The following is an 11,616-nucleotide window of genomic DNA, read 5'->3' on the forward strand; positions in this document are numbered from 1 at the left end:
TTCAGATAATGAATCATTTGATTACTACTCAAAAATTGAAAAATCAAAATTAATTGAATGGATTTTTTTGATCATTTTTGATCAATGGTCCTTTAACAAAGTTCTCAAGAAATTACACATGGTTTAGTGTGTAATTTCAGCAAGTGAAACATGATATAAATACATGGTTTAACTGTAGTTCAGTAAACAAAGACAAAAATCTTAATTACACTTTAAACTGGGTGAGCAAACAAGTTTCATAAAATAAGGAAAGCACAAGCTAAGTGTATAGCAGATGATTTTGCACTCATATGATGTTTATTTCTAGATGGGTTCTGCCTGTGCAAAGAGTTCACTTGATTCCATTCCAGAGTAAGAATTACTACAAAAGTAAGATATTTTTTTCCTGTAGCTGATCACACAGACACATACAGGCCACTCTGCTCAATAACAGATAACATTTTGTACAGTAACACACTGAGAAAGCTAGACTAAATAAAGAGCTGTAATGGAATGTTCTGATTGTAGTATATCCAGAATGAAGACACTGAATAAAGAACATCTTTCAGCAGATGAGCTGAGTATGGCTTAAATAAATAAATAAACAAACAAACACTGATTTGTATGACAGATCTGGATAGTCCTCAAAATTGAAATATCAACAAATTGCAGTTTTGGAGACCACTGCCAAGAAGGATCCATGTTCAAACTTTTGTTATCAGATAGAACGTGAACTGCTCGCATCTTCCATTGTGCTCTCTTTGCATGTGTCATACCAAATGTGTAGCACTGCCATCACACAAGCAATAGGAGCTGTTGTTGTGAATGGTATATGCTGTGTGTTGGTGATGAAATAGGAAGAGACAAGCACCAGAGTAATTCTGCTGGTAATTTCTTTTGATGAGATTCTTGCAAACATAAAAGCAAGAGTAAGACAAGATAAAAAAAATGGTAGTGTTCTAGGAGAGTTAAAAAAAAAAAAAAGAGACTTCTGATTAAACTAGTCTTTTTCCTGCTTAATTCAGAACATTACAACTATGCAGATGGACGATGGCTTGGTAGGAAAGAAGCTATGAAAACTGTGAAGATGTGGCAGCACAGATCCAATCATGAACTGTACAAACCTTCAGGGCACCTGGCACAGTGGTGCAGTTCCTGGCCCACAAAGAATCTGTGCCTGTTGCATTTTTGCTGTTACCTGCGTAGCTAAATTAAAGATGGCACATATGCGCCCCATCGTACTATAATCATGCAATCGTTTGTCTGCACAGGCACAGCACTTGGCTAGGTTCTTAGCACTTAAGCAACATGCATTACACAGTAAGATCAATAGATGTATTTGATGGACCAAAATCAGCTCCAGGATACAAAGTTCAAAATAGATCAGACCTGAAGTTGGGCTAGTGGAGCCGGGCAAGCATCAGCCCAGGGCATTATTCCCCTCAAGACAGGGGGACTGATAGCAACGAAGGAGCATTTAGCCTGAATCAGCAACAGCAGCTTTTCATATAAGGTTACAAAACTTGCCATTTGTGAAGAAAAAGCCTATAAAAGGGTGTTTATTTAGTGTGGGAAAGGTTTAAGACCCAATAAAACAAAGGAGCTGAGCAGGCAAACCTCAAGCTTAACCTCAACCCTCTGCAGCTTGGAGCTCAGGCGATCTCTGAAGTCATTTCAGTTTTATCTCATCCTGTCACTGTAGAACAGCAACCATGTTATCCCATGAAGGAAAGAGAAGAATGGAAGGTTGGAAGAGCTTTCTGTTTATCTTCTCATTTCTCAAACTATAAAATTCCATCAGAATTTTATTTTTACAACCCCTTAGATAGAAAGAAAAGTTCTTGATGTTTGTAGTCCGGTTACAGACCCATTTCCTGAGAGATAATAAGCTGCAAATTACACAGCCATTTGCTTTCCCCTGTGCCCAAAAGAATTTCAGGCCTGGGCATTCACATCAAAACACTCTCTCAACAAGCTTAGAAGAGATGCTCCCGTGGTAACTGAATTGAATAGTACAGAAGTTTGCAGAGCCCACAAGTTTTATATCTGTAATGTGTTATTTAAATATTTTGTGGCTGAAGTCTAAGATGGCATCAGTGTTCTTTGAAGAAGATGAAAAGGAGCTTCCTTTATTTCTGTCGTTCAGGACTGAGAAGTCCTGGGATTCACCTTAGAAACCTTGTCCTACCAAATACCCCTACCATCTACATTCAGTAGATATAATAAGATGTCAAAAGAAGCCTATGAATTCTAAAACGCAGTATAAGTAGAGCAGGCATGGAGTACGTTTGAAACCAGACTGACGGGCTTCAACTACAGCTTTCTGGAAACATGGAGAATTATTCAGCATCCTCAAATGCAGCGCTCAACTGAAAGAAGGTAGTAAGGTAATAATTTCCGCAGTTGGCAGTGAAAAAAATTGCTTTTGAGAAGGTAAATTTGGGGTAGGAAAAAAAATAAGAGATATTTATTATGCTGTAAAAAACCAGACAAGATGAGGAATCTTTCACACCAATATGGTTTTTTGATATTCTGCTCTCACACAAGGAACCTTTAATGTAATTGAAGCTGCATAGTAACTGCTCGTTTTTCCTGACCATGAGTGCACACATGTATATGATAGCATGAAGACAGCAGTCCAGGATGGTAAATGAAGCATCTACATTCAATAAAAAGCAAACAATGGCGTTAAGGCTCCTATCTTTTTCCACCCCCCCCCCCCCCCCATTAGACTTAGTAAAGTTTTCAAGAGATAACACATTTTAAAAGTCCATTTAACTTTAATTTCTAAATACTGAAGTAGGTTTTTTTTTTTTTTTTTGTGGCAACTTATGAGCCTAAGCTACTTCAGAATCTGAGAAAAATCTCCTCTGTTGGATTATTCTCTTTTTCTTTCTACCTTTCATCATAGCCCAGTACGTTGAGAGGCCATGGGTGATTTGAACAGTTTTCCCTGTTAACCAGACTACTGAAATATCTTCAACACTTGATACACAAGAGAGAGAATTACACCAGTAGCATCCACATAAACAGTCTGCTTTACCACAGGCTAGCAAAATCTCTCTAAGCCTGCTTGTCTTACATTTTCTAGCAGGCTTCTGCACGGCCTCAAGCTTGGTCATTCTGCTTGTAAAACAAAAAACTTCCCATTCTTTATGCAGTTCTAAAATGGTGGTATTTATCTAGGTCCTACTTGAGTAAACAATAGCTTATAGACTATATAAGATTGCTGGGAGCTCTACAGCCTTCACCTTATTCTTAAACCATAGGTAATCTGCTCCATGCTGCTGTCCCTTCTTTTTTTGCTTAGGGAAAAGGCGAACAAACAAATATTTGGACTACCACAATACTATTAATAAACATGAGAACGCAACAGCTAGTGTTATTCTACAGAAATGAATGAATAAATAAATAGACTATAAGCACTTTATTCTTCTCACATAATTTCTTCTCAGTGACATTATTGAACAGACTGTTGAAAACAAACATCGTTAAATGAGAAAAGAAGAGCGGGAGCCTGCCTAATTCCCCACTGCAACATTTTCCATTGACGAATGCTCCCTAAATGGATTTAGCTTTTTGAAAAGAAGTCAGAGAGAAATTTGATGTGGCCCCCTGACCCCTGGTAAGCACATGTATCTTCACCTGTCACATAACACACTGGCACTTGCTTACTTTTCAGCAAAGACTATCGATTTTGCTTATTGGCTGCAGGCTAGTCCATAAAGAACAAATTACAAAGTCAGAGGTCTACAGTTAGCAATTGCTTGCATGATAACAGGGAACTCAGCACAATTCCCACAATGCAATATTAACATTCTCACAAATGCACACAAACCTAAAACGTACACTTCTGAAAATATAGGGGACTTCACAGCAATGATATGCAGCAAGTGAACCAGACACTACATCTTGCATGTTTGCCAACAACCTGAAAGTACAGGATTTTTCCTCCTTTCATAAACTGTCTCTGTGGTTAAGACAAATTTCTTTATGAAGAACAGATAGAAAGAATCAAGCAATGGTTACATTCTGCTATTAAAAAGGAAAGAAGGATTGACACAATTATCTTCACAACTGAATTTAATTTCACAAAAAGAAAAGCCAATATTTTGACTTCTAAGAAATGCATGGCTGCACTATTTCTTGGAATCCATAGCAAAGTTTATCTTTGCCCCTTGCCTAATAGATGACCTTGCTTTTCTACGCTTTTCATCTTCTGTAAAATGGGATACAATACTACCCTCCACTGCTGAAAATTCTAAGAATTCCATACAAAAAACAGAGCCTGGTTTTTAGTGTCAAAATGGGACAGGTGGAAGGGAAGAAATCTGCATGAGGATCAAAAATAGGGACTAAGAGCTAGATCTTGAAAGCTCACTTTTGCTTTTGACTCTTTATGATTGCAGTAGTTTTTAATACCCAGTCACACTAAATGTAAATATGTATTGCTCATCCACCATGCATTACCGTAGTTACAAACACTTGAGAACTATATAAAAGAACCTGATTTTAACACCATTTAAGTATCAAGGTTTTAAAATGTGTATGAGATATATAACAGACTTAAGTTAATCTGGATATCTATTTCATCATAGTGTTTTCCTGAATGGCAGTTTCCTTGAATATTCAGAAATGTTTATCATGCTAAGAAACATCGATTCAGACTTTTTCTGTAATATTTGGTTGTGGCAAAGACTGGAAATTTCAAAGATAGGCTATAAGTGAGATTCTGTTGAAAAAAGCTCATTGATATTTGAAAATTCTAACTTAGTTCCCTGCTGAAGTCAAAAAGTTCATGAAGAGCAAGCAATAAAGACCATTTTTGGAATCTTATAGTAGTTGTTGACCTCATGCATTTATATAATAGATTGCCTTGCTTTCAGTTAAGTAATCAGCAATTAACTTGAACTACTGAACGAATTTGTCAATGCTTGTGCTGATACTTCTAAACATTTTTGCTTTATCCTAGGACTTAACACAGTAAGTAACACAGTAAGAACTCAGAGAGATAAGCTAAACAAGAAGTCTCTCAGGATGAAATAATCTTATGGAGTTATTTGCAGGCAAAACAGATCAATTATTTTCTACAATATGGACTCTCCAGTGGAAAGTCACAGGCACCTGCATTAGTAAACATCACTCAGAAAAAATAACACCTCACCAGACAGTAACAAACACAGTGAAAAGCAATGATTGAGCCAGGCTCTTCTCACTGGTGCCCAGTGATAGTTGAAGAGGCAACATACACAAACTGAAACATAGGACATTCTCTCTGAACATCAGGAAGTATTCCCTCACTGTGATGGAGCATAGGCACAGGCTGCCCAGAGAGGAGTTGCAGTCTACTCCTTGGAGCTCTTAAAAGCTGCCTGGGCAACCCGCTCTGAGTGGCCCTGTTTGAGCAGGGAGTTGGACAAAATGGCCTCCAGAGGTCCTTGCCCATCTCTCAAAGTCCGTGATGGTGTGAAAAGCTCAGTGACAGTCCTCAGGAGACTTGGTCCCTGGGATTTCAGAGCAGAATGGCAAATAATTTGAAATTGCTAAGAGACATTTGGGCTATGTGATCAAAGGATGACATGAATTTGAAACTGCATGAATATACAAAACTGAATTTAGTTGTCCCAGTTTGAGCTTGTATTTCAAATCTCTCCTTACCCTCAAGTACAGAAATGTTTAGTAAGCATCAAATGTTCACACTGTAGAGGAATGCCCTTCTACCACAAAAAAAAAAAAAAAAAAAAAAATTGACTTTCACTTACTTCCTCTCAATTCACCAACATTTCCCTTTGACAATGCAACACAGACACAAACTTAAGACAAAAAAAAAAAAACAACAACAACAAAAAAAAAAAAAACCAAAAAACAACGAAGCCAATATGATGCTGTGAAAAGAAACTTGGCCCTATTGTTCATTTCAACTTTTTGTTGAACATAGAGGAACCAGTGGTGGAACAAGCAAGTCTTCCTACTGATAGCTAATGCAGTAACCAAGGAGCAGCATGCAGCTTCATATGCAAAAGGCAACACTGAATTTTGCTTGATGATTGTAAAGGAATTTTCAAACAAATTGTTAGAGTATTGCAACTACAGAGAGCAAAGACATTCAGTGTGTTGCCCAAAATATTTTGATTTTTAAAAACTTCAGATCTCTTCTGCTGAACAGGTATTTTATGGGCTATTTCTTCAAGGCTTTGTTAAAAAACAATCAAGAACACACAACATAAAAGAAAAGGAGGCTTTCTTAAAAAACATGGAAGTTGAGATTATTACTTTCTTTCAAGGTCTATTAAGAACAGCTACATGATCGACAGTCACATGAAGAAACAGATACATAGTGGACTTTTACCTAGTCAAAGGAGGAAAAATGATCAAAAAGGGGGAGTCTACATGGTGTCTAAACCTACTGACCTTCCTGGCAAGGCTTTATAAGAACTTCTGGCTGCAGCTCACTGTGCTAAGAAACAAAAGGTTAAAACTCAATTAAAGAAGAACAGAATATTATCATGAAGCATGTGTTATTTCACGATATTTTTCCCTCTTTAATAAAGCTGAGAATTACTTATTCAGTTAAGTCTACAAGAGGTGGAAATTCACAGGCATTTAGTAAACGATATCTGACATTTTAATTTTTTAAACTCTTAGCTTTCAGTTTTGTTTAATATTAGCATTTCATAGAAAAAAAAAAAAAAACTTGCTAATTGCCCTAAAGAAAGAATACTGCAATCTCAAAAAGGAAAAAAGGTCAGAACTATCTGGAAATTACACCTACATTTTAGCTTTGTCCAAGGGAACAAAACTAAACATTCTACTTTAGTGCAGACATCAAGCTAAAGTAGATGAACGTGGAAAGAAAAGTTAAAGAAACTCAATGGATGACAGACTTAATGATCACATGAGGCAAACCCAAGAACTTGTGCTGGAATCTGGGCTGGAAAATGGATGATATTTGTCCAGCTCAGTGCCAACAAGCATGTAATTACTTTTTGACCCCCTTGAAGTTTTATCAGATTAAGGTCTTCTAAGACAGAGGCAGGTGTCTCAACTTCTCTTTCCAATTTGTGTAATCGCTACTAAAGAGATTACTGTACATTCTACTTTGATTATTAAGGAAGTATTACTGTTACTCTATTTTCTTTATGCACATTATGTTCAAAATAAGTTAAACTTGCATTTTGCACTTGATTACCTCCAGTGCCACGGGGGGGGGGGAAACATAAGAGAAAGGAAATCGACTTCTCTGCCCCAAAAGCTGACTCCTGCATACATTTGTTTCCTATGGCTGACTTCACTGGGTCAGAGTGCAAATCATACCTCCCATGCTAGTTGTCTCCTATGTAATTTCACTTTCGGCTACTTCAAGCTGCTGAAAACACGTTTAATAAAATCATTATTCAGATTGGGTTATTTAATTAATAAAACACTGAAATACTTTAAAACTTCTAATGCTGTAGGATTTTCCTTTTCATTTCACATTAACTTCCACAAATGGAAGAAGCAGAACTGCTATAAGGAACAAAAAGACACATGCTGTCTTTTAAGGTCCTGTCAAAGAAACAGAAAGTCATCTAAAATATATGATATGATAAAAGACATGCAAAAGCTATCACTGACACTGAAAATTCCTGGGTTTTATTTTCTAAATACTGTTCTTTTGACAATAAAACTATTTCTGTAAGATGTTTTAATAAACTAATAGTGCTCTGAGCCAAGAGCAAATACCTGACAGCTTTAGATTTGCAGGTAGTTTTAATAAGATGACACTGCTCTAAAAAATAATAATAATAAACTGTTCATTTGAGCTGTATCCTGTAAAGAAAAAAAAAGCTTTTAAAAATACCTTTGGATACTATAAAAGAAATAGGATCTGACTTTCCTCTTCCCAAGCTAAGGCTAAGAAATTTTAAGTGGACTTGCTATGTACAACATATCTAAGCATATCCTAAAAGCTGTACTTTTAGGGACATTACTGTAAGTTATGAACAGTTGCTGAGCCAATTTTTGTTTCAGGTAAGAGAAAGTATTGCAAATTTATTTGAAAATGTGCACGTCAGTGTCACTGTTTAAAATTCATCAAAGCACATTTTGGACAGACTGCTTATCTATTCAAGACACTTTTAAAGTGAACTCCTACTAAATTCACAATGTAGGAATCAGAAATACATGTATTCTGAATAAAAAGAACTTCACCTGACAAATTAAGAAAAAAGTGAGAGGGAGAGAGAAAGTACAGGGTGCACAGCGGAGTCCAGACGTAGAGATCTAGTGCACCTCATAAAGCCTGACAGCATAGTATGTCAGGCAAGGAAAGCCTCAGGTACTACAGCCAAGTTCTGCCTGTTCCTATGATGTGATTTAGTGCCTCAGAACCACGGAGCTTTGCAGTGCCTGGACATCTCACAGTGTCAAGTGAAAGGAACAGATCTGTCATCGTTCGCTGCCAGGAGCAGCCCAAAGCAGGGACATTTTCAGTCTTCGACAATGATTACTGTTACTAATTCTACTGTAAAATACGCAAAGCATCTGCATGGGGACCTCAGCAAAGTGCTGCCAAGACAGCACTTGCTTTGTGCTGTTGCTCCTGGTGTCTGGTTAAGGCGATGATGAGACAGATCGTATGACTTAAGCCATTGCAAGACCTCATCACTTTTCATGGGAGAACGGAAAAGTGCTGATCCCGAGGCTTTTATGCTGAGGGAAAGCAGATAAAAATCTGCAGGTGTAACTTAAAAAATTGGTGTGAGAAGCATAAAATAGAGTAAATAAGGCTGAGTTTTCTTTTTTTTTTTTTTTTTTAATAAAAAACAAAGATCAAGCATGTGATAGTAATTAAATAAAAATAAGAATATAGTGTATAACTGCAGAAGTTCACATTGTAAATTAACGTGGACAGCATTTCAATTTCCAGGCTATCTGTTGTTTTAAAGCTAAAACTAATATTGATATAAATCGGTACAAAGATGTATGAATGTAACCATTTATATTTTTTTTTTTTACCTTTTCCAAAGAAAAACAACTAGTGATAACTGAGTGTAACTCAGTCTGCCTCTCTCTCTGGAGAGGCATAATCATTCTGGATATATGAAAATAGATTGCTCATTCTGACCCACTATTGTTTTATACTCTTTGGGGCCCTCTTCTCAGCTGGTGATAATCAATGGCATTAGTCACTGAAATATAGGGAGCTGATTTACATTGTCAAGGGCTCTGGCCTTGAGTAACACTCACATCACCTACTTAATTATTTTCCTAGTAGCAGCAAACTTCACAACGCTTGAATAAGAAGTTGCCTTCTCTCACCCGATGCACTGGGGAAAGCTCAGAAACACTATCCATAAGATGCTAAATCACACCAAGAGCAGCCAGTGGAAGATGTAAAGTTGAGGTTATGACCCTAGATCCCCTAAACACTTGAGTTTTCACTTTGTAATCTCTTCAAACATTTTGTGGAGCTGCTGAGAAACTGATGGCTTAGAGCCAAGGCAAGAACAGTTTTGATTTCTGACTGCATCTTCAACCATCACCAAGATGCCCATCTTTTTCTAATCTGTATTTTCTTGGTCTGACTTACTATGCCTGACATTAGAAGTCTGATAAAACTGTGTGGAGTTTACCTGGTCTGTTCTACTTCGTGCAGAAAAATATTTCTAACACACATAGAATATTATTTTATTTAGTCAAATGTCAGTTGGCCCCATTTTATTTGAATTACCTGTCTGAAAAAAAACCAGAAATCAGCTGCATTTAAGAGCTAAGTAGCATCTTCATTCCAATTCCAGATGTCTAAAGGGAGCATGAATTTGATACAAATTCCATTATTCAGTCACAATACTGTTAACAGAGGAGAAGCAGGGTTTATCAGTGTTGTCAGCATGATTATACAGCTCTCTCATTTGCCTTACCTCAGAGAACATACACAGCATGGTCTTGATCAGGTTTGTCATCTTCTCAATGCCTTGGCCATGATGACAGTCAAAATGAATGAACAGATCGGCACTTTGAAGTGCTCATTGATATCTTGAGGTCAGATGTTTTTTGCATGTATTTGGACCATTTCCAGACATATGGGAGGCAGCAAGAGCAATGGTAGCACAAGTGTCTCTGCCAGTCTTCCTCAGCTCTCTCTGGCACCTTCAGTGAACAGCCTGATTAACATGTACCAGGAGTTAATGCATAAGATTGCTAGCTTTTTTTCAGGTAATGAAGAGCTATTACATCAAAGCAGTTTGGGGGGCATTGCTTGAATTGTCTTGCTGAATCTGAACCAGCTATAAAGTTATTCCTCCCACACAGAGCAGAACAGCTTGGTCCTGCTGTTCAGGGGTCCTTGCCAGCTGTAGAGACAGGAAAGAATTGTCCCCCAACCCCCCTCCCCCCTTCATTTTTGCATGCTCCTTTTACTCCTGATCTTTAACTGTACAAGTTTGATAAAATTTGCAGCTTGGGAAAAATGCAATTCAAGAGAACTCTGAAAGAAAAGGAACAAAGATGAAAAGAATCAGTAAGTATAAGCAAGCCATGTAGATGTGCAGAGATTTTAGCAGTATGAATATTCAAGAAGAGAAAATTCTGAAAGTCTTCATCTGTTTATTTATTTTTTTTTTTTAAAGTTTTTGTTTTTATTCAAGTGAGTGTATCCTGAAACAAAAGAATAACTCCAAGAAGAGTTACAATTGCAAAGATATCACAGTTTTCTTCTTAACAAGGTGTTACTCCAAACAGAAGTCAATGAGAATGGTTGGATGAGATGATCTCCAGAGATCCCTTCTGACCCCTATTATTCTGTGAGAATCTGCCTAAGGAAAAACCTAGGAAGTGTACTATGCTGATATAAAAATTTATAAGATAGTAACAGTCTAAGGCATATGAATTTAACTGAAGTCTACACTTCAAGAAAAAAAAAAACAAAACAGTTGAGCAAATCTTTTTCAACTTTAGATCTAGTAGTTACATTTTTCTGATATTTAATTTCTCTCTCCCCCCTCTTCTCATCCAGTCACAGGCTTTGCAGACCAGTATGAGAAACTGTAAGACCCTCAACAAAACCAATGGCTGGCTCAACTCTAGAACAGTCCCTGGAAACCAGTGTGGATGCAGCAAGAACCGGAAAGACTGTATTATGCCTTAAGAGATGAGATGTGCACCCTCAGTAAAGTAACACACCCAAGTAACAAGGCTAATCAGCAAAGATTTTGTACTATTTCCATAATGAAAGTCCACTGTTGTGAAGAATTTTCCTCCTCAAAGCCCAAGGCTAAAATAAATAAATTAGAAATTGGAAAACCACAATCTTCATGTTTTGTGTATTATTCTTGCCATAGATTCGTGCCAAAGTCCCTTGATGGAAGCAGGCCACCTCAGCCACTGTCCACAACATACGTGCACCTTCCAACTTTCAGCCAGAAGTTAATTGGTTCTCTTCAGCAACTCTGGTAGCTAACAAGTCTAACAAACATCACATGCTACTGCTTGGCTTCCCTCTGTATCATAGCCCTACTGCTTTCAAAGCCAATCAAACATCCCACAAATACAAGTGCTTTTTCTATGGTCAGTTTAAGATTTAAGGTGATGCTAAAAAGAGGTTTCAAAACACAAACACTATGAGCCAGTGGACTGCCACTTAGTACATAATAGCTT

General features: G+C 37.3%; 1 long non-coding RNA gene across 2 annotated transcripts in view; it reads left to right on the forward strand.

The window, feature by feature from the left end:
* Positions 1 to 11,238, forward strand: part of LOC125689630 (uncharacterized) — a 44,213-nt gene extending 32,975 nt beyond the window's left edge. For both annotated transcript variants that reach the window (XR_007375369.1, XR_007375370.1), the window contains one exon: positions 10,976 to 11,238. This is a non-coding gene — a long non-coding RNA (uncharacterized LOC125689630). The remainder of the gene's footprint in view (positions 1 to 10,975) is intronic.
* The last annotated feature ends 378 nt before the right edge of the window (positions 11,239 to 11,616 follow it).

This window comes from Lagopus muta, chromosome 2, assembly GCF_023343835.1.
Source record: "Lagopus muta isolate bLagMut1 chromosome 2, bLagMut1 primary, whole genome shotgun sequence".
Lineage (NCBI taxonomy): Eukaryota > Metazoa > Chordata > Aves > Galliformes > Phasianidae > Lagopus > Lagopus muta.